Genomic DNA, 22,852 nt, shown 5'->3' with positions numbered 1-22,852 from the left:
AAGAGTAAACACAAGGATGGTGGCAAGGAGACTTGTATTACTATAATGACAGACCACCATGCCAAGGTGGGATTATGCCCCAATCATAAAATATGGGTGGTGGTTAATATGCCTGCTAATAGGATGAGGCTGGGAGATCCGGTGATGAGGATCAGGGTGGTGGTGGGGGGGAGACAGCAGCGAAGAGCCTTGAAGACGTATTGGGACACACGCAGTTCATCAATCACAGGTGACAATTGGGACAGATGCAGGGAGCTCCATTCACCACAGGAGACAACTTGGTGCTCCATCATGTAAAATGAGGCAGCGTTAATTACTATTGTCTATACTGTAACTGCCTGTCCTTCCAAACCAGCCACCAGCAAAAACGAGCAAACATACATACTATACTGTAAAGACGAGGGCTGTATGTGTCAAGCGACTCAGAGTAAGAGTGCTTATCTCGGATCAGCTTCCCCTGTTCATGTAATCATATTCATTGTGATCTAAAAGGAAAAACTGATCCTAAATCAGGACTTGTGGAGAGAAAATGTCATGTTTCACTGCCATCTATTGGTAATATGACACACACTACAGATCCCTTACAGAACATTCTCCTCAGGAGTGTGGCTCTATTCTATTGCCTCTCTAGTTCTTCTTGACTCCACTCCATTGGATTACAGTCCTCAGAGCCACTGACTTGGGGGCCATGTTGTAGCGTCGGTGGTGAATATTAGATTCTCCCGCCAAGAGATCTCATTAGAGCAGGCAGCAGTACAATGTCTGCATCCCAAACGAGACCAGAGGACATCGGGCATTCTGGTTCCCTGGTCAATTCACTAACTTGATACGGTAAGTTGAGTGACAGTATGTGCGTCAGCTGCTTTTGAAATGTTTCAATAAGATGTCCCATGGAGTAACTCACTGTGTGTGTACTGCTCAGGTGCTATAGGCTAAATGCATGTAGATACAGTAAGAGCATATAAGCCACATTTTTGCATAAATCGCTCATTGACTTCAACTTGTGATTCACGCAAAAGGTAGAGCAACATGTGGTATTCCTAAATCGGGGAATTGCAGTGGAGTTGGCAAAATGTTAATATAATAATAATAAGAACAATAATTATGATTATTAAGAGTACAGATTATTGTACGAGACAATATATATAGGCTTTTGAGAAAAATAATTTGAAAAATACTACTTTATTGAGTAGGCCTATACATGTATTTATCTGTCCTCTTAAGTTTAATAAGAGAGATGAAAATCTAATGAATTTAAGGTTATTTGTTGATCTGAAAATCGAAATTGACAGATTGGAAGGTTGTTTCATTAGATTTGGGATGGGATGGGATGGGATGGGATGGGATGGGATGGTAAGAAATATATGCCACTGCAAGCACAACACAATTTGTGAAATGTTATATGTTGAAACCCGGAAAAATGTAATCAAACACTTACGCTGTCTTCAGTCGGTGTAGATTCCTTTTTGTTCTTCCTATGGCTGGTTCACTGCAAAAGAGACAGACAGTGGTATTAGATCTGGCATGCGTGACCAAACACATTCAATATAAAGACAGAACTGCCTATGGCCATCCAAGAGAAAGAGATGAGGGTCAGGAGAGAGCAGCAGTCACAAAGAGGAGAGAGAGAATCATACTGTACAAGAGTGAAAGTAGGCCAAGGCAACATAAAACAAACACATGGTTCAGTGAACTCGAACATGACTATGAGTGTGTTTTCTCACAAAGGATGAAGTCTCCCTCTTGCCTGAATAGAAGCTTCTGCTTCAAGTCTAATACTGTATAGCGTGAAGTAGGGGAGCATGCTAAAACAGCAACGTGAACAGAAACTAGTAGAAAGAAAAGGATCGTATTGACGAACCTAGACTCCCAGTAGCCCTCATAACTGTTACCTTAATTTGAACATTCGATTCATTGTGTTTTGAATAACAGTTTTGCTAAAGCCCAAATGCACGAGTTTTACATTGAGGCAATATGATACCCGTTAATTAAGATACTGGGGTACCAAGTCAGATCTGAAAAGGGAAAATTCAATTATTATTATCTGAATGACCAAATAAGGACCTGTGCATAGAAGTGCACACAAATTAAAAGTGAGAAAGAAGTAGGTTTGTACTCCAGAGAGGTTTGGTCATAGAAATGGATTCTGGTAATTAAGAAAAGCTTGATAGTTGGAGGTTGCTGAAGCCGACACACAAACCTACTGAGAGAAGCATTTTGACCTGTAGAGCACAGATCATCAACTAGATTCAGCTGCGGGACGATTTTTTCTTGGATGGTCAAGGGGCCAGAACAATAATTATTTTGTAAATTGCCCGCAAGAAGCCCAAAACAGACATAATATTTTACTAAAACATAATAATTATAAACATTTCTTACATTTGTATAGATCACACATTTGTATTATGCGTGGGAATACTTTGGAACAGATTTCCAAAATTCAAATCACTTGAAGCTGATTTGCCCGTCAACTAAAATCGCCAGTTGGGGAACCCTGCTGTAGAGTACATATGGCATAGTCTATGCATGCCTCTATTTGCAACCATAAACTATGATCAAGGAAATGCACTAAATGTAAAGAAAACATCATCGCTGTTTCAACATTTAAGGCTTCTTAACACAAGATACATTCGAATGTAAATATCTCTAAACTACGCAATATTTAGAAAGCGAAACCAAGGAAACAAGCGCGATTTCATTGTTCTTACTACGGAACAGGGCAGGCTATCATTTTTTTACCCAAAGAATTGTCAGATTGTTGCCAATAAACGAACAACTAATTCGCTCAAATTGACTTTCTATTTGGTTAAATTACCCTGTACAGCACCAACCAACTTCCAATAAGAGATTGGCTCATTGTCAAGTCAATCAAAGATGCTTCCTTTACAGAAAAAACTTATTCCGTCTCGAAAACGAAGGATATTTCATGTTGTGTGCTACTGACAATGTACGACTGTATAGTATTTTTATGTATATGCAATAATCGCTATACCCGTGAACAAAATAACACTCATAGATCAAGTGGATACACACAGCAACGTGTTAGACAAATAAGCACGTTTCCTTCCAAATGAATGGGCAAAATATCTATTTCATTTTCTCACGATGTTGCTAGATTTTGTTTCAACTAACACATCAAAAGGATGAGCTACTCACCTACTAAATCCACGGATGCAACTGATAATCGCATCCAGCCATAAGATCCATAGACTAGTGTAGTGACAATGCCCACGTCTGGCAACAGACTGCCGAATAGTATTCAACCAATGATCATGTGCTTCTCTTTCTCCCTCTCTATGTGAATCGTGTAATTGCACTAGTCATATGGTTCCTATATGGTATGACTCCTATCTTAATGAACAAAAGTAAGTTGTTTGTATGTTTATAGAGGTAGCCCAGTAAAGGTAGCCTGTTCCGATTTGTTTACATCGTTTTTCCCGACAACTAGGCTGTATGCTTATCTGAACTTACTTATCTGTACTTATCTGAATTCAGCACCATGGACAGCGACATGGTGTTTCAGGACGTGAACAGCAAATTTGACATGGAAATGTCCTCCCATGTTAGTAACTGGATTTAAATGTGGAGAAGAAGTGAGATTAACACGTGTATATGTTGGGTATGTTATGAAAAATAGAACGCTTTTCACTTTGTTTTACTGGCCTGTCAATCTGACAGACAGTGGAGTTGAAAAGATGGTGACTTGTAAGGATGCTGTCAAAAATGACGCTTAGAACGGATCTTTTTGACATTGTCAGACTAAAGTTCCTCTCCCTACTCCTTCATCTTACTATTGAATTATGCAAAAGGTACATTCATCATCATGCCCTAGATTCATCATGTGGCAGTTGCAAAAACAAGTTGCCAGTTTTGAAAAGTTTACACATTTCCATTTTAGTCATCTATTGCTTTTTTAAGAGACTGTAAAATGAACATATTTAGGAGCTCTGAATATTATCAAGTGGCATTTAAAGTCATTGTAGATGCACACGAATATGCATACACTGAGACGAGATAACTACCTTATAAAGGCTTTATAGAGCATTCATAAGGTCTTCATATGCCTTACACATGCTTTTCAAATCATATATAAGCAACATCATACTTCATAATGGGTTATGTAATAGACAGCACTGATTTAAACAAAAACCTTCCCAGCATGAAGTGTCACAGATCACTTGATCAAACAAGCTTGGCTCTGTGGAAGATCCAATTTGTGCCATGACTTGGCTGAGTCAACAATTCTGTTGGAAATAGAGTTGTAACTGTGCCACTGTGGTTCCGCTTGTACTCTCAAAATGCACCTTGCCCACGGCCTTCAACCAGAAGCTGTACAGTATATCACAACTACTAGCCAATAAATCCAGTTTAGCTTCTGTCAGACATTCAACTTATTTTACTGGGGTTGGTTTTAAATTGGATGTGGATTGAAAGACAAAAGACAAACAATGATCAGTGAATTGAAGAAAAGGTCATTCAACCATAGAGAACCTCTTCATGACAAAATGTATGACATCACTATTGACCTCATACTTGTTTCCATCTTTGTACTTTTTTTCAAACTTGGCAACAGCACTAATGGCACCCTGGTGTGATTGAATTGCCAAAGCCTGTACGTCACAGGTGTCAAACTCATTCCACGGAGGGCCGAGTGTTTGCGGGTTTTCGCTCCACCCTTGTACTTGATTGATGAATTAACATCACTAATTAGTTAGGAACTCCCCACACCTGGTTGTCTAGGGCTTTATTGAAAGGAAAAACCAAAAACCTGCAGACACTAGGCCCTCCGTGGAATGAGTTTGACACCCCTGCTGTACGTGATAGCAAACAACCTTTGTGATTAATTTGGGTTCTGTTTTTGGAAAGCATTGACGACAACGTACTTCCACTTAAGAGGCCCCTCTCCTCTCCATCCTGTTCCTGTGGAGGTGACATTTTCCTTTCACAGCCTAGTGATGATGCACTCACATGACTCAAACTCCATTGAGTGATAACTAAGAGCTGTGAATACACTCCTTATTCAGTAAGTGATGGATAAAGCCACAGATAGCTGAAGGGACAGCATTGTAGCATCTTACTGAAGGCATTTTACTGGGCTTAACTTCACACCGTTGGCATAGAGGTGACCCGATTCATTTAGAAGTTCTGACAGATTCGGAGCCATAAAATGGGAGGCTTTTTAAAAGAACATTACCTTTCTACCTTTTTGTCGTTTGGTTGTTTTTCACAAAATCCATTTGACCTCCCTTAATGGCATGGTTGCAGCCAGAACATTATTCCATTTGGCTCGGTTCAGCACTCAGTGCATCAAAATGGAACACATTTATATTGCAAAGTTGACTACAGCTACATATTCTTATAACGATACCACCCTCTTAGATGCTAACATAAAATACATTTAATTATTTTCAAAACCTCACTCAGTCCTAAACATATAAGTCACACCCATTTCCCATTTCAGGTTGGGCGCGAGTGATCCGTGCCAGAACAAAAGGACACAGAAATTGACATTGTGGGTTCATTTGCAGGAGGCAGATGGCACACAATGAAGCACACACAAAGTAACAAAATGGATCCCAGCCACTCAACCAGGTTCAGATGATAACAACAACCAGGACTGCCACGGATTACAGAGAGGAATAGAAAACAACCAGATGTCAATAAACAGATCTCGAAGCATTCACTCAGGCTCTATGGCACCACTCACGCTGCTCGGTCTCTCTGTGTTTCAAAGGGAAAAGACCTCCATGCATAAACCATGAGCATCATCCTCATCGGTGAAGAAACACAATAACCCACCGACGGTGTGCCGCCTCACGGCCTTGGGAAGGAGTTTTTTTTTCAGGGGGGGGGGGGGGGCGCGTAATTCATGAGAGAATAATGATCCCAGGAACTCAGTACGGCCCCTTGTTGTTTGGGGTGAGGATGCACCCCAACAGGCCCCCGTGGACCCGGAGCAAAAGACCATTCTCCTCTACCTGAGGGAAAGAATTGGCATCCTTTGCTGCGGGATTCCATTGGGCACAGCAAAAACTTGATGAGAAACAGGCTTGAGGGGTAACCATCCTCAAAAAGTTGTTTGTTACCTTTGGTAGAGGGTGTCAAGCGAGTACATTCTGTGCTTCAACAGAAATGGAGCTCTTTCATCATCCAGGTGTGCAGAAGTTGAACTCGGTCGGTCATTGTGGCTGTGGTTGTTCTTAGGCTGACTAATGTCACCAGGGAAAGGCCATGTGTCTCATTACACCTTGTCACTGGTCATACTTCTGACATAGCTGGGGCTTATGGACAGAAATCTCCTCTAATTGGCTGTCCACGGTGTGTGGAAGAGTGTGGAAGGGTGGAAACATGACATCTAACAGGACAGAGACCTGGTACATCTCCAAGCTTCTTTTAAACCTCACTGACAGCACCTTCTCTTCAGACAGGGGTGTCTAGGGGTGATTAACATTTGAAACAGATTCCAACAAATTCAGAAACCCCCTGAAGATTCACTTTACTGAACTTTTTTTTTTAAGTTTCTCCTCCTTAGAACTTCCTCAAGTACTGCCACTTGAATGCTTAAGTAGACTACCAAGGTTGAATACCAATTTCTCTCCAAAACAAAAATTAATATGTCTCTCTGTTTCCATGTAGATGAAGGAGAAAAAAACCATTTCTTGATTCATAATTCTTTATGGTTGAGAATAAATAGCATAGGGTGTCCAGTCTGCTCCAGGAGACTGAGATGTAAATAGCCATTAATTAGCCAATGATATTTGTGAGTGGCCAGCAGGAGGGCTTTGAGCGTCGCCACTGCCGTTCCTCCACTAAAAAGGTATTTCATGAGAGATTAGACAAATCATTCTCCGGCATAGGAGAAAATAACGGGCTGGGAAATAAACATGAGGTTGCTCGCTCTCCCCCTTGGAGGCAGCCCATAGGTAGTTATCGTCCCAGAATAGAGCTCAAATGCTCAGGGAGATCAGCCTCATTGGCATTCACTGACTCTTTGCTTTTCCAAATAAGGACCTGGCGAAGCAGAGCACAAGATATGGATCATTTGAAGGTGTCAAGCCAGGTCTAAAAATAGCTGTCCTATCAGTGTGTGTGTGTGTGTGTGTGTGTGTGTGTGTGTGTGTGTGTGTGTGTGTGTGTGTGTGTGTGTGTGTGTGTGTGTGTGTGTGTGTGTGTGTGTGTGTGTGTGTGTGTGTGTGTGTGTGTGTGTGTGTGTGTGTGTGTGTGTGTGTGTGTGTGTGTGTCACGGTTGTCGTAAGAACTGGACCAAGGCGCAGCACACGTAGAGTTCCACAACTTTATTATAAAGTGAAACTTAAGCAAAACAAAAACAATAAACCAACAACGAAACGTGACTACGTGGTGCACATGCACAAACACAAAATAATATCCCAGTTGGGAAAAATAGCTACTTAAATATGATCCTCAATTAGAGGCAACGATTACCAGCTGCTTCTAATTGGGAACCAAACCAAAACACCAACATAGAAATGTTAAACTAGAACACCCCCTCCGTCACGCCCTGACCTAGAGAAACAAGGGCTCTCTATGGTCAGGGCGTGACAGTGTGTGTGTGTGTGTGTGTGTGTGTGTGTGTGTGTGTGTGTGTGTGTGTGTGTGTGTGTGTGTGTGCCTCCCCACTTCCCAGGCCTGCCTCCCCACTTGCAGACAGAAGGCATTTAGAAGTCAATACTGCCTAAATGTAACAAGCAGCAGTTAGTTTGACCTACACACTTGGTTTCTCACTGGAACCAGAAATCAAGAGAGAGAAAATGACTCTGGGCATGATGGGATTCTGTAATGGCCGTCGGGGGAGAGAGTGTTCCCTGACGCAAGGCCAAGCCAATCAGACGATGCCCACAGGGCGCCATGATTGGCTGGATCAGAGTTTGGTATTTACGCTTGACACATACAGCACCTTCCCTCTGGCTCCCTCTGTTAGTTGGACTGGTTCTGTCAGAATAACTGGCTCTGTGGCATGCTGGTACTCTCTGGAGCACACTGATAGTACAGCAAGCCAGAGAAAGCCAGGGGTAACCTTTTCTATAAGGCCAAAGTTTGGCTACATACAACACAGTGGAACTGTGGAGCAGGCAGATTAGTATTAATTTAGAAGGTTTAATGCATTTTAATATTAAGTTTGTATGGTCCTTCATCCAAGTATTTCAGAAGTTTGACAGAGGCACTGAATGAGGTATGTGGCAAATTCAGCCCTTGGAGGGATAGCATTGAACTGGGGAATATGAGCTGAAATGAGAGAACGGGATCTGTTGACAGGGTTAAGAGCTACAGTACCACAGTGGAAGTGTGAACAGGATTAAATGAATAGAAACGACAAAGTACTTGATTTAATGGATAGATTTGCGCCTTTCATAATTGATGTCAACAGGTTTGCCCTTTTACACAAGATTGCACACCTCAGCCAAACGAACTCCGCCATTATTAATTGTGAACCTTTTCGAAACACATTTTCAACACAATTTTGTTGATTGTCTATGTCGTTCCTCGTCCTCTCTTGCCCTCTGAGGTAATGCTGCAGGTAGATAATCACTTCCTGAATTCCCATCTACTCTGTCCCTTCATGCCATTTGATTCCACTGGTTTGGCCTTTGATTCCCAGCTAGGTTATATATGTAACTTTTGAGCTTATCTCACAAAATGTTACTCCACCTTTCATGTCTCTATTTCATTGCCGCTGCTGAGCACAGAGGGAGCCGGCTCTATGACAGGCGTTTTATAGTAGCATGCGACAATGACCAAACCACAATGCATCCTACGTTAATGCAGATGCAGCCAGGCAGGGTGCGCCGCTGTCATAGAGGTGGACTGCAAGGAGATGAGGAAGAACGTTCCTAACGTTCAGATTATAAGAGAGTTACTGTCTAAGAAAACGAAGAAACTGGACAAAAAAAGAGGTAGTGGCATGTTATTCCTAACCTACCTGAAACATTCTGGGAACCAAGAGTTGTCAGCATCGGAGACAATCCATGGCTGTCTGTGACTGTCCAGGGGGCAGACGCACTACCACTAGTCCACTCTGCTGCCCTGATAGGGCAGGTTCATCACATATGTCTTCTGTAGTGTTTTCCATACAAAGGCCAAGAAGCCCATTTGATCTCAATGGAGACATCTTGCTTTAACGTGACACGGCCTTGCGTGGTCTATCGATTGAACGAGCTCAAGCAAGTGACAACTAAAAGCTCAGTTAGGTGGTAGGTTAAACTGTTGAGTTGAAGTGTGTGTGGGGGTTAGCTAAACAATGGTCTGATGCAAAGAGGTCAAAATAACATGTTACATTGTTTCCTTGATGTCTCAGTTCATTGCACTTTAGAATAATGGTCAGGAAACAGCATTTCTTCACGGCAGAGCAGAAGAAACCAATTATCATACTGATGATATCGGAATCATTCTCATAAATTGTGGTTTATTTAACCCCCCTGTCTTTTGCTCAGTGATGGAAAAGGCTGTACACGGTGTACAATTTATTCACAATCCAATGGACCCTACGGAACATCTCACAATTACTCTCTTGCCCAACCCTCCCCCTCAAAACAAATGAAGGACCATCTTAACGTCTTTACATTACGCTAAATCCCATAGCAGGCATTTAATATACAAACTTGTTAGAGGTGTGGACTGACATTGGCACGGTGTAGAGGCTTTATTGCCATTCTGGCATGCAGCACAAGATTCATAAAACCAATGGGGGAGAGGTATTACATTGCCCCCCTTTGTGTAAAGATAGCTTTACACAACTGGGGGTAATGACAATGTACGTCTGCCATAAAGAACAAGCATTACAAGACAAGCATTACTACTGTAAGGCACCATGGAGCAATATCATTCAGCAATGAGTTACATACAGTGGAATGTACCATTGCTGGATTATTAGCCATTTTTTGGTATAAAAACACCCTCTATTTGTGGGCACATCATTTGTGTACCCAATTTTCTCTTTGCCAAAATGGTGCTCGCAAATCAAATTCATCCACAGCGAGGAAGAATCAACATCCGAAAGAATTTGCGTTTGACCTTTCTCAGGTCAGTTTTGTGAGGAGGATTCAATAAACCTTATTTATAACGAACACATGTCATTTGTCGGCAAACAACTAGTAAAATTATTAAAAATCATTACTCCATTAAGATTATTTAGAATTAAACCACTTTACTGCCTCCCACTCCTCCAATGTACCATATGACGCTAGTGTCTCTGCACAAACACACCCAATATATCAAGTGATTATCCCAGTTTCTCCTCAAAGTTAAATGGCTGTCATGGAAGGGAACAGCTGTCCATCCTGCTGTTCATGGCAACAATGTCTTTAGAATCCTGTAAGGTTCAGTATTTATTTTCTTAGTCAACCTTGTGTTCTGTTTCGTTGTGTTCTTGAACGTAGCCCTGTTCCTTTGTGTTCTTGAACGTAGCCCTGTTTCTTTGTGTTCTTGAACGTAGCCCTGTTCCTTTGTGTTCTTGAACGTAGCCCTGTTTCTTTGTGTTCTTGAACGTAGCCCTGTTCCTTTGTGTTCTTGAACGTAGCCCTGTTTCTTTGTGTTCTTGAACGTAGCCCTGTTCCTTTGTGTTCTTGAACGTAGCCCTGTTCCTTTGTGTTCTTGAACATAGCGCTGTCTTTCATTTTTGTTCATTGATTTCACCTGTGTTAGTTACTCACCTGGTTTCATCAGCTCCTTATTTAGTTCAGTTCATTCTGTTTGTGCCGTTGTGAGGTATTGTTCATTTTGACTCTACTAAGCCTTCTCCTTGCTCGTTTGTGAGAACCAGTGCTAGCCTTTAGTCCTTGTTTTGATTCACCTGCCTGTTTGCCTACCTGTGTATGACCGTTGCCTGCCTGTGACCACGATTTCTGCCTTCTGCGAAGGCGCGATTAACACCAGAGATAAAACCCTGCGCGGGAATCTACACCTTTTTCTCCCTGAGTATTCATTACAGATCCCTTCATATACTGCCACAGGCGTACACATTTAATGGTTATTAACACAACCGCAACATGTCCACATGCAATTATGAGAGAACATTAACACACAACGGATGGCCAGACGACATATACATATTGTCAAATAAAATCTTTAATAGAAACCAGTGAAGAGGGCTAGTGGGGGAGGAATACTGTTTAGTGGCAACAACCAATATCCGGCATGGAGATATTGCCCCTGACAGGGAAAGGAGGCGAGCTTTCATTAATCTGAAAATTTCAGTCTTACGCCATAGAGAAGCCATACAAGCACAATGGAGTCTTTCCATTGCTTCCCTCCCCCCTGAAGCCAGCAGCATCATCACACCACGCAGCCTTGAGAACAAGCTGATCGGAGACAGATTTGGATTGGAGGAATAGATTTGGATTGGAAGAATAGATTTGGCAGAGGAAATCTGCCCGGGCACTCGCGAACTAGGCAATTATGATCAACCTCTATTCTGCCAATCCCTTTCACACGGGGCAACTTTCATTTTGATGTGGGTATAATGGATGACGTCGTCCCACCAGGGTCTCATTTTCAACAGGTTTCGGATGGAAATGATCCTCTCTGCAATCAAGGCCATTTGCACATTTGTTGTTGATCTGCTGTTGACAAAGATTGTCTGGGGCTGGTTTAGTACGCCGTGTGAAGCGTTGCATTAATACTTACACATGGAGATGTGTGATTACAGAGACAAACTCTTTTAATTTAGCTGACGTAATTACTTGTTTTAGAGGGAGCTGAAAGAGGCCTCAAGACCGATAGTCGTTGCTACAGTAGTTCAATGAGAAAACCAGAGGAAATGTCCAAGTCAGTGGGACTGCCCTTTCAATTTGGCTCTGAGACATTGTCCCCAATCGGAGTCAGGTTCATTTCAGCCTCTGGTACATGGAACTTCCATCCCATGGCCCCCTCGTTCCTTTCAAAATATCCCAAAATGCTAAATCTTCACCGACACAGCCTCCACGGACACACTCTATGGTAGTCCTCCCAACACTACAACCAATAGTCCTCCAATAACTCATTGCTGCCTGAAAATAACCTAATTACTTTCACTCTGTTAAATGGCCTTTTTGTTCGCCAGGCAGGCTGAATAAAGAACTGTAAAAAAAAATATATATATATTAATACGGAGGCAAGGCGAGCCACAGATAGTTTGGCCAAATTCAATTCAACAGTCTATTGAAGCTGGTAGGATAATTAAATGCTACTGCAACACGTTCTTTTTATTCTCCTTAGTTCTTGTCTTTCTCGCTCCCACAGAAGCTGGCCGTCAGTTATGATCTGGTAGCGCGAGCATTGGCCAGACCTGTCAGTCAACATCTCTCTCTCTCCCATGATATCAAAACACCATTGATAATCGTGCAGCTACAGACTCTGAGAAGAAAAAAGCGTCCCAAATTGCTATGTCTGGAAGCTCCCTTTGTCAACCGATTTAATTGACATCTCACAATAAATTGAATTTCTATCCATTTACTTAGGTGAGTGGATGAGACAGACAGACAGACAATCATAAATCCATGTATGCAAATGTGATGTGGATAGATGACAGGAATGTAAAGGACACTAGGAGACTGGGGGACTTTATTGGTGTCTGGTTGGTTGATTGGACCTAAAAGAGCATACATTGATGGAACAGGCCTGTCACTTTGATTCTAGAAATGAGTATCATCCAGCATCCTTCAGTTCCAAGTCTCATACGTCCACTGACCCATGCCCATACTGGAGGGTGGGATGTTTTGTTGTTGCTAATAAGCAAAACTCCAAAGCCTTTACCAGTAGATCTGAAATCGAACAGGAAGCACCTTTAAAATATCTTCAGTTATGAACTGGGGGTTGAAGACTTGTTTTAAAACCATGCTGGGGGAATGAATACTGACTGATCAGGACACAGTCTGTTGAGGATGCAGCGCTGAGACATCAAACCTACAGCTGTTTTCTCCTGACAGAGCCAGCAGGTAGCAATCACAGCAGACAGCCCACCTTCACACGTTATTGCAGCTCCACAAAACTAAACTGAAGGAGTGTGGGCGCTTCGTATGATTGTAGTTAAGCAGAACTAATGAGGTAGAAGGAACTGAGGCGGAAGATAAAGTATTGTCTCGGGTTATCATTCTGGTGGCTCATTTGGGCTTTCTCCTCACATCAGCATGTAGAAAAGTGGACAGTATTGGATCCATTAGAAAATCTATCAGATTATCAATCACTGTTCAATCTAACAGAGAATAATAGCAGCAAATGTCCATATTGCCACAGGCAGACCAATGTAAGACATGGTGGCACGGTGGAAGGAGGACTGCATGAGCATTAATTTTGGGAAGAACTAGGTCTATAAAAAGAGAGTATCTCTACATTTAGAGCAGGGTACCGTGTACGTGCCTCTGGAGCCAACTCTGAGCACTTGAATCCTCAGGCGGTGTAATTACATTCAGTTGGACGTCCCTCATGATGACACAGCATTGGCAGGCTGGCCAGGCTTGCCCACCTCTCCTGTGGTCTGACCTTGACAGAGACAGCTAAACTAGGATTCGGACTGTGAATAGCAAACCTCCGACAATGGCCTTTCTGTTCAGTACAGAATACAGTAAACACCATGATATTGGATGTACAGGAGAGAATTTCAAGGGTATTGGAGGTCATGGCACCTAGAGGAACCGTAAGCAGACTTAACATATTGTGAAGTCTTGGTCAATTTATTAGAGACTTGCATGACCGAGTGGAGGAAATGGCCGTATACACAATGTTCACCACTGCTCACCACAACCTACTTAGGCTGAACATCAAGCCAACACAGTCTCATTCAAAAGAAACAAAGATAAGATGGAATCATACAGTAAATACTATGACAATACACTTGTCGTACAGTAAGACCCACCCACCGCCTTAGATACATAGTAGATCATCTATCTATTGTTTAAATGAAGATGGCCAATCTACTAAACTGGTCCCAAGTGACGGCTACTAGGAATCTACTTTTGGAAAGATGAAGGAACTTGTGAAGGAACCTCTCTCTCTCTCTCTCTTTTATGAGCACAGTTTAAATTAACACCTTAAAACGAGTGTCAGATCATGTCTGCTCTATATTTTGACTTTTGTTTTTTTGTACAAGCTTTCACTCTTCACTCTATATTTGACAGTTTAGTGTGACTTTCATTTGACAGCAGGTTTTTTTCCTTCTCTCTTTTATGCGCAAAAGGTATATGGGGAAACGGGCATAAGAGAAAAAGTAAAATAACTTTTTGTTAAGGTTATTAAATTATCCAAGAAACAACGTCAAACTTAACACCTAGATAGAAAGAGAACAAGGTATTTACTGTCTTTCAATATTGTTCTTGTTTCAAAACTTTCTAATTCTTTTGAACGTGTACTGAACGGATATTTGTGTTTTTGATGTTCTGATGTCTGCTAGCAATATGACGTTATTAGCCGTAGCCTAGCTCCACAGTTTGTGCTGGCTAATATTAGTTCATCTTGCGCCACATTAGCAATCTATTAGAACGTAATCAACTATTTGGGTAGAAATTCTCATGATTATTGATACATTTGATATATGAAGCACGCTAATGTAAAGTTGTGTAAAAGTGTATTGTTTGTGGACTGTATTGTTCATATTGTAAGATAATTTTTGGTTCGTTTTTTTCCCATCAGCTCTTACGGTGTGTTTGTGGGAATGTTACACTTTCATGAATCATCAGTTTGAGAGTTGACCATTCATTCAGCTGGGAATGCAACACAGAGCGTTGATCTAACCTCAATAGAATCCTCTGGGTGAGCAATTTTGAGCTGAATGACAGCACTCTGAATCCACACGCTGGATAATCATGCAATCAAAAAGCATTATTTGGCTTTTGCAGGTGCAAGATAATCACCTGCAGAATAATCACGGACGACACATTCTGCATTGCTTCTAATTTGACTCATATTTGTCTCCTTCTCTCTACAGGTCTCAACGGAAATAATTATTTCATGATGGGAGAGCATACAGGGTATTTAAATGTGTGATAATATGATGTTACGGGCTATGATTTGAGTAATGGTAATTCCATTTCAAGCTTCTCTTCACACTGGAGAGCTTTTGTCCAGTCGCCCCTATGGACATATTTAGGCTTGTCTGACAGAATATGAAATGCTAACTACAACCGTATGCTACAACCGTATGCTCTAAAACTACACAAGTTATATTTATATGGATGAGAGGGCAGCCATAGAAGTGAGTAGAAATATAAATTTACTAAATGTATGTGTGTGTCTATATGTCATAATGTCACATCAAACCTCAATGGATTTCCGCTTCAATAGCTAATCAAATTCAATAAAAAAGAAAGCATCAACAACAAGAGCAGATGTTGCCAAAGCAGGTAAAAGACGGAGCAACGGATGGATACATTTTTTACAGCAAGCCCAGAGCCTAATGACTAACCTGCCTTCTGGACAGATATGGATACAGTCATCTGAGTTGTTATTGCATTAAAAATCTCAAATGATTGGTAATTATGCCCTATAATTGTTTTTCAAGCAGAGGATGACCTTTCTGATGTTAATGTGGATACAGATGGCACATGGAAAGCAAAAACAAATCCCATCAAGCCTGACTCTCTTTGAAAAGCTAACTTCGTGAGAGCTGCTTCACTGGTTACTAGGCAACACTCATTAGTGTACTACAGTGATAAGGGGTGAAATGAGGTATGAGGTATGAACCTCAGCCCTGCTTCAGCTTCACCCAGATTGAGTCTTTGCCTCAGGAGTTCACAACTACATATGGTGAAAAGCTAAATTAACAGCAAATTAGACAAATTAAGCCATTCAGATATGGCATGCATCCAGACGTTAAACATAATTAGTTGTATATTTGTTCACTTGAAATGAGATGAATAAGATCATACGTATGTTAGATGTATCAGCAATCATTTAGTTGTCTCTTAGTTGTTGTCACGCTACGACATTGTCAACAGTTGGGAAAGCGTAGTGTAGTGTTCTATAGAGCATAACACCTACAGAAGAACAGCATGTTCACAATGCCACCAACAGACTATCCATCTGATTACTGTAGTAAGAGGAATAGAACCGAGGTAACAGAAAGCTGTTACGCCTCCACGGAGTCAGTCACAGGAGGTTGGTGGCACCTTAATTGGGGAGGATGGGCTTGTGGTAATGGCTGGAGCGGGAATAGGTGGAATGGTACCAACCACATCAAACACATGGTATCTGTATTTGGTGCAATTCCATTCGCTCCGTTCCAGCCATTATTATGAGCCGTCCTCCCTTTTAGCAGCCTCCGTTGGAGTCAGTCCGCACACAAACTAACTGCACGGCGTAAGGCCATAGTCCTATGAAGTGGCAGCTGAATACTGAGTGGGGTTATCAAGAGTAAGATTGGCCTATATCTAAAATATGAAGTGATAGTTCAGTTTGGCACCGCTTGAGAAGTGCTTTGGCATTTAGATGCTCAGTACAGTTGATTCGTCCGTTCACACTATCTCTGCTACTTTACTGCCAGAAATGCTTTTTACAGTTCATCGCTTATACAAAGAGGAGGAGAATGTGGGAGATTGCTGATATGACGCAATAGACTGAGGGGCATTGAGGAGAAAATAAGCTACCTCACATAACTGTTTGAAATGAGGAAAGTGTGTGCTTGCCATGACAAGCTCTGACCCCGCTCCCTAATACATATAATCGTTTTTTTTAAACACACAATTCCAAAACACTGCCTCTTAACCAATAATTTAGTTGAAATTAAACGGAAAATAAATGACTTCCAACTGGCTTGTTTGAATTGCAGGTAGAGTATGTACACAGACACAGCCATTAGTATGTATGTCATCCAGATAAAAGCCACCTAATCACTATGACATTTGGGACCTCCTTTTGATCTCAATGGAACTCAACTTAATTATCTCTTCCAGCACCACACACGCACACACACTCGCACAAGCAAACACCTCTGGCGGTGGAATTATTTGAAGCCCCTGAACCTGTCAAAAGCAAGTATTTATATAACCATTTCAAACATATCACCATTCCAGACACCAGTTGTTTTGAGTGAATTTTCATACAAAATCGTGATGCGGAAAAACGGTCTCAGGTATTCAAAACATGTTCAATTGCTTAATTTCAGAGGCAATACTTTGCATTAAGGTAATGCCTCATCAATAGCAGCTGTCTACAACCATGCCTTCCTTATTAACGTCCATTCTTATTTCTGACATGCTCTCAGTAATGAGATGGATAGGACAAAGTCCTCTTGGACGTAAGGACACACGTACACACGTACACACCGCATCATCCTCAAGCCCCGTAGATTAGGCTGTTTTAATCTAGTTTATTTGATGCAGGCATGGACAGAATCAGGCCTGCGGCTGGCACCAGAGGGCTGGGGATTAAATTAGCCCAACAGACTGGAGGAGGATCACAGTGATGATGAGGATGATGAGAAGAGAAGGAGTCAGTCCACTCCTCAACTCCCTACACCGTACTGTTTGTCTCACAGGCTACTGGGCTGGGAGAGAAGGGCCCTGGGGTGGAGCCTGGTGTGGGTACTGTAGGTGGGTCTACCTGCCCTGTATCTATGAGTTGTATGGTACCAAGCTTGTAACCAACTTACTTTGTACCATTGTATATATCTATTTCTTTGGATTATTGTGAATAAAAGAACACAATCGTTTGGAGATTTAGAACACAATACAACCCGAGGTTAGGCTATTGTGGAGAATTTGAAATAGGTTGCAAGATCATTAGCACATGTCAAAGTCCTGGAGATGGCATCATTTTCACAGCAGAGATCTTGTAACTGCCTGAAGGCCAGCTTTTCCTTTCTATTGTGCGTGGTTACATTCTCCATCCTTGTTATGTGTGCTTACTGTTACTGATAGGCCTATTTCAATCTCCATTTTGTTCTGTTTGGAGAACCATCAGGGTGCGTACAGACCTCTTGCTGCGGACAGGCGCGGTGGAGATGTCAGTATTCTAAGGAGCGCGACGCGTCTGTACGGGGTGCAGTTTGACATTTTGTGTTTCATTTCCAAATGATTCTACTGGCGGCGTGTCAATCAACCCTGACAGAACGGAGAGGAGGAAGTTTGTTAAAATTTTGACAATTCTCTGGTTCCATCTCTGCCTCTTTTCTTCAAAAAATGTATTGAAGATTAAAGATTTTGCAGTGAACGGAACTAATTGCCGTATTGTAGCACTATTAGCCCCAGCCAGGCTGGGCATGGTTTGAGTAACTGAATGTGTTTTGATGTCTGAAAATACATTGTGGTCATTTTTTGGCCCTCCGGGCGACCACTCAGAGCCACACAGACCCAACCGTCTGCATTTAAAGTACACCTGATACAATTGCAGGGCTGATGTGAAAACGGCACACAGTGAGTGAGGCTGTAATCTTTCACGCTGGTTTCAATGGCGGGGAAAGGGCGGTGATGTCAGATTCGAGTTTCGTGCCAACGCTTAACCCTCCTGTTGTGTTCGTTTCATGTTAACTAATTCTGTGTTCCCGGTCCAAAATGACCGCCCATTATAGCTGATTATAAATCCATAATAATATATATATTACCACCTAATGTCGTGTTAGATCTTTTTATCAACTTCAGTTCTTGTGAACATTACAAGTTTTGAACTACTATTTATGGCGTGTAGTCCTCATTGTCCTGAGCTCATACACAACGTTTTAGAATTTTTAAAAAGCATAATGTATGGATTATTTTGACTATAACAAATATACAGATGAAACATATTGTGCTATTTCTCACAGACTACTTTGTGTCAAAGTTTAACAAGGACTCGCTCCTCCTCACCAGTGTCATGATCAAAGATGTGATCAAGAGCCTCACATACAGTATATCGTTTGATGAATTGTAAGCAAGGCCTCAAAAAATATTTATATACCAGAGCTCTGTGTGTGTGTGTGTGTGTGTGTGTGTGTGTGTGTGTGTGTGTGTGTGTGTGTGTGTGTGTGTGTGTGTGTGTGTGTGTGTGTGTGTGTGTGTGTGTGTGTGTGTGTGTGTGTGTGTGTGTGTGTTCAAACACACATGCATGTGGGGGTCTGGGAGAGGAAGTGCGTCCATCTGATGAATGGGCATATGCCTGAACTCAATTTTATACACTAATTGTAGTCCGGGAACACCACGGGTGTACAAAAGTTAAATAAAACACCCAAAATGTAATGAAAATCATCAAAACGTATTTTGTGTGTTCAGATCCCCTGTGTGGACAAAGTCATGGAACCTTATGACAATCAGATTAAATTAACTACATTTTTTCAGAGAGAACTTGAACATCGGTCTAATTCGACCGGAACACAGCAGGAGGGTTAAGGTCACTGCATTGTCAATGAGGATTAGGAGGACAGAAGATGACTCCTGAGCTGGAGTAGCGTCCAGCGGCTGATTAGACCTGTCTGGGAGGATGTGGGTAAGACAGAGAGACAGCTGTGATTTATACTGACTGACTGACCTGGCTTCAGAAGTTGCCAAGGTGCCCCAGAGGCTGGTAGCTGACGAGGCTTATACAAAACTACAGGGTGTGAACATCACATTTGACTGTGGAAAACCTTGCAGTGCTACTTAATTTAGTATCTGAAAGTGAGGTGGATATATAGAGTTTTGAAACAAAATATGATTATTGTATGAATGGAAGCCATGTAGTGATATATTTTAAGCAAAATGTCTGTCATGCCATGACTAAATGTGAAAAACATACTATTCTCTTTCAAAAGTTTTTTTTTTTTTTTTTAAACTAATTTGCCAAAATTTCTGAAAATGTGTATATACATGTATAGGGTTTAAGAAGTGGAATGAAACTCTTTTTACGAACATTGAAAAATAATGATTGAAAATAATATATTATTATGATCCATGAAAGCCATTGGTATAATGAAAGTCACAGTGCTGCACTATGACTAATGGTACTTACAGTTGGTGAATAGACCATGGAGACCTAATGTTGGCTTTGTAATACCTGCTAAGCTGCCATTAAGTTCTATGTGGTGGACCAAAAAATAGTACGATTACAGCAACGGTCATAGAACCCTTTCTCAGAACATTACACGTAGCACTGGCCTTGAACATTACAATACATGTATAAAGGGCCCCAGTTTGAAACCTTCAAAACAGAGATGGTTTCTCAGATGCTGTATATAGTCAAAACAAAGTTGATCCTCCTAAAACCCACAGTAACACCATTATGATGAACTTCACAGGGTGGTGAAAGTGCAAGGTGACACGCTTGATGCTCCTTTCCAATGAATATCGAGGGTCTTGTTCTGGTGACATGATGATCGATGCTTGGCTGCTGTTTGACAAATACAAATAATATCACTCTTTCGTCCATAATAATCTCATCCCTTTTTGTGAGAAAACCATCAGTAGAGTTGAAAATGCGTTGGAAACCATTTTAAATTGTATTTTTTATTTGGTACATGGAAGTTTAACTGCAAAAGGTATTTTTATTTGCACAATGTCATCACTCACAGACTTATCTGCAACAAGTCAATTTAATGGAAACACATCCCTGGTGGGAAAATGCGCATATTGTTTTAATGCAATTAGAATATGCGCATGAAAATCTGTCGCCAATTGGACAGAATTCAAGCTAGTGGTCAAGAAACACACAGCAGGGCCAAATATGAACCAGCTGTGGATGATGATGATGAGAATGACCTTACAAGTGTGTCTGTGGAGTTGGGGAGGTCAGGGATGAGCCGTGGTGACACTGGAGTGCTGATTTCAGGGGAAACTCACTCAGTCACTCTGTCTCTGATTAATGATCCCATCTTCCTCTCAGCGTTTCCCGTGACGCAGCTCCCTCAGGCTTAATCAGCTTGTTTTTGTTCAGGCAGAAGTGCCTCTGCCTCACGCCCCACCACCCACCTCTTGTCATGGTCATAATCCATAATTAACAACAGAGCACAGGCCTGGAGGAAGAGACAGCTAGAAGCAGTCTTGAGACAGAGAGGAGTGTGGGTCGCCTCAGCGAGGCTGCCGTGTCATACAAAGGACAGGTTTACAGACTGTCAACACCCATTCAAGGAACTGTGGGACAAATCAATGATATTGGGTTGTGATAATGTGTTTTGAAAATGAAACATTTCAACTGGACAGGCAAAACTCCTCAAGCATTTCATCATACTCAAGAAAAGGCATGTATGCCTTGTTGATTGCCCCGTTTTCACTCAAGGTTGATATGCACAGTAATGGTGAGTTCGGAATGTGTGTGATTGGTGACTTCGTTAAGCCCTAATATTAAAGCCAATCTAACGTATTAGGAGCTGTGAAATTAGCAAAGAAAAGTGCATTCTCTCATCTGCAGTATTCCTTTTGGCATTTCAATCAGCCAGTCATTCAGAAGTGAAATGGCATCAAGCATTGTAGAGAGGAGGACAAATCCACTCCTCAAGCAGCAGACCAATTACTCAATTGGTGTTGTCCCTCTCCTTTCTGTCTCCAGAACCAGAGACATGCTGCCCGAGGTTCTGCTCTCCATAGACAGAATAAAACAGGAAGGAAAAAGTGAACATCCTGCCCAACCTATAGGTTAGCTTCCAGTTGACATCACACTTTAATTGCATTTAAAAGGTTAGCTGTGTTTTGCTTTAATCAGCCCGCAAAGTCCCAAGGTGTGACTCTTGACAGGAATTAAATGTCCCTCCCTCACTGCATTCAATTAATGCTCTTACAGCATGGGATTCAAGACAGAGAAACCATAGAACAGTGTGAATGTATGTGTGCATGTGTACATACAGTATACTGTTATTCTAGAACTATATGACTGTAGTGTACATGCATGTGATTGCATCGAACATGCTCTCCTGCACTGATTGGAGGTTATGTATTAGCCTGTGTGTTTACTGGCATGATGAGTCACCTACTAGCCCATCGAAACAGTCATTATGAGCTGACCTCTGGGCCTGGATGGGACCCAGCATACCGTACTGTATAGACATGACACTTGGAGAAGCTATGGAGACAAACTGTCTCTAGGGAACGCCAGATAATTACCCTATGCAGCCGTCACACACAGCTCAACCTGTATGTTCCACTGGGTTGCCAAGGGACTGCCATAGAAGAGATTGTACAGTATGTTACTTGACGTACCTCGGTCTCTCTCTCATATTGTTTTGTTACACCCGGAGTGTTAATTTTCATACTTGACTTATTCTATTGAGACGCTCCTGTGATTGTTGTCATAGCGCTACTAAAAACAAACACAGGATGTATGTTTCTGTTTCTCCCCTCTAGTCCCATGCAGTCTTGAGATGTTTGAGCAGCAACTGGAGCAGAGCAGCAACCTAGCCCCCTTCTCTCCCTGGGCACATTACTACAGCTGTAGGATCTTCATTTGAGCCGGTTTTCTACAGCAGGAAAATAATCCTGCAGCAACAGGAAATGTGAATTATTATGTGGATTATAATTAACAGACATTTGTGTAAGAGTTGACACATTTTTCATACAGGAAAATCAAGTCTGAAATTTCAAAGTGGAAATCACAAACTTCAGAAGCGATTTTAACCTCAAATACACTACAAGTTTTACATTTGCTGGATTGCAGGAATGTTCTCCAGCAACAGGGTGATCAAATTAAGATCCTACATCTGTAGGGCCTAAGTGGCTCTTTAAAAATGGCCCTGGCAGAAGGCCTTGGTGGGACTGTACACCAGCTTGTGTCGTGTTCCACTCCAATGAGCCCAACAGCACATCATAAGTTAGAATGATTAAGTCCTCTGTTACCCGAGCTGAGGTTTCCTACAGTAACAATGGGGGTTGGTGCACTCGAATGGGTCTAGAAGACATGGGGGAGAAAGAACTAGAAGTTTGTGATGTACATTACAGTGTTTTATGAACATTTTAGATTATTATAATGATGTTAAATCATATTTAAGACG

At 41.7% G+C, this 22,852-nt stretch overlaps 1 protein-coding gene across 4 annotated transcripts in view; it reads right to left on the bottom strand.

Moving 5' to 3' along the window:
- LOC129865047 (synaptotagmin-1-like) overlaps positions 1–22,852 on the bottom strand; it is a 221,717-nt gene that overhangs the window by 150,178 nt on the left and 48,687 nt on the right. For 2 of the 4 annotated variants that reach the window (XM_055937474.1, XM_055937476.1), the window contains exons 1-2: positions 3,157–3,262; positions 1,439–1,489 (exon numbers count right to left, since the gene is read on the bottom strand). The gene's annotated coding sequence lies outside the window, so the exon portion shown is untranslated. Of the gene's footprint in view, positions 1–1,438; positions 1,490–3,156; positions 3,263–22,852 lie in introns of those variants that run through there. The other 2 variants (XM_055937473.1, XM_055937475.1) reach the window with 1 other exon arrangement.

The sequence above is a fragment of the Salvelinus fontinalis genome, chromosome 11, assembly GCF_029448725.1.
Source record: "Salvelinus fontinalis isolate EN_2023a chromosome 11, ASM2944872v1, whole genome shotgun sequence".
NCBI lineage: Eukaryota > Metazoa > Chordata > Actinopteri > Salmoniformes > Salmonidae > Salvelinus > Salvelinus fontinalis.
The sequence above is the reverse complement of the archived record's forward strand: the minus strand, read 5'-3'. Positions and strand labels throughout refer to the sequence as shown.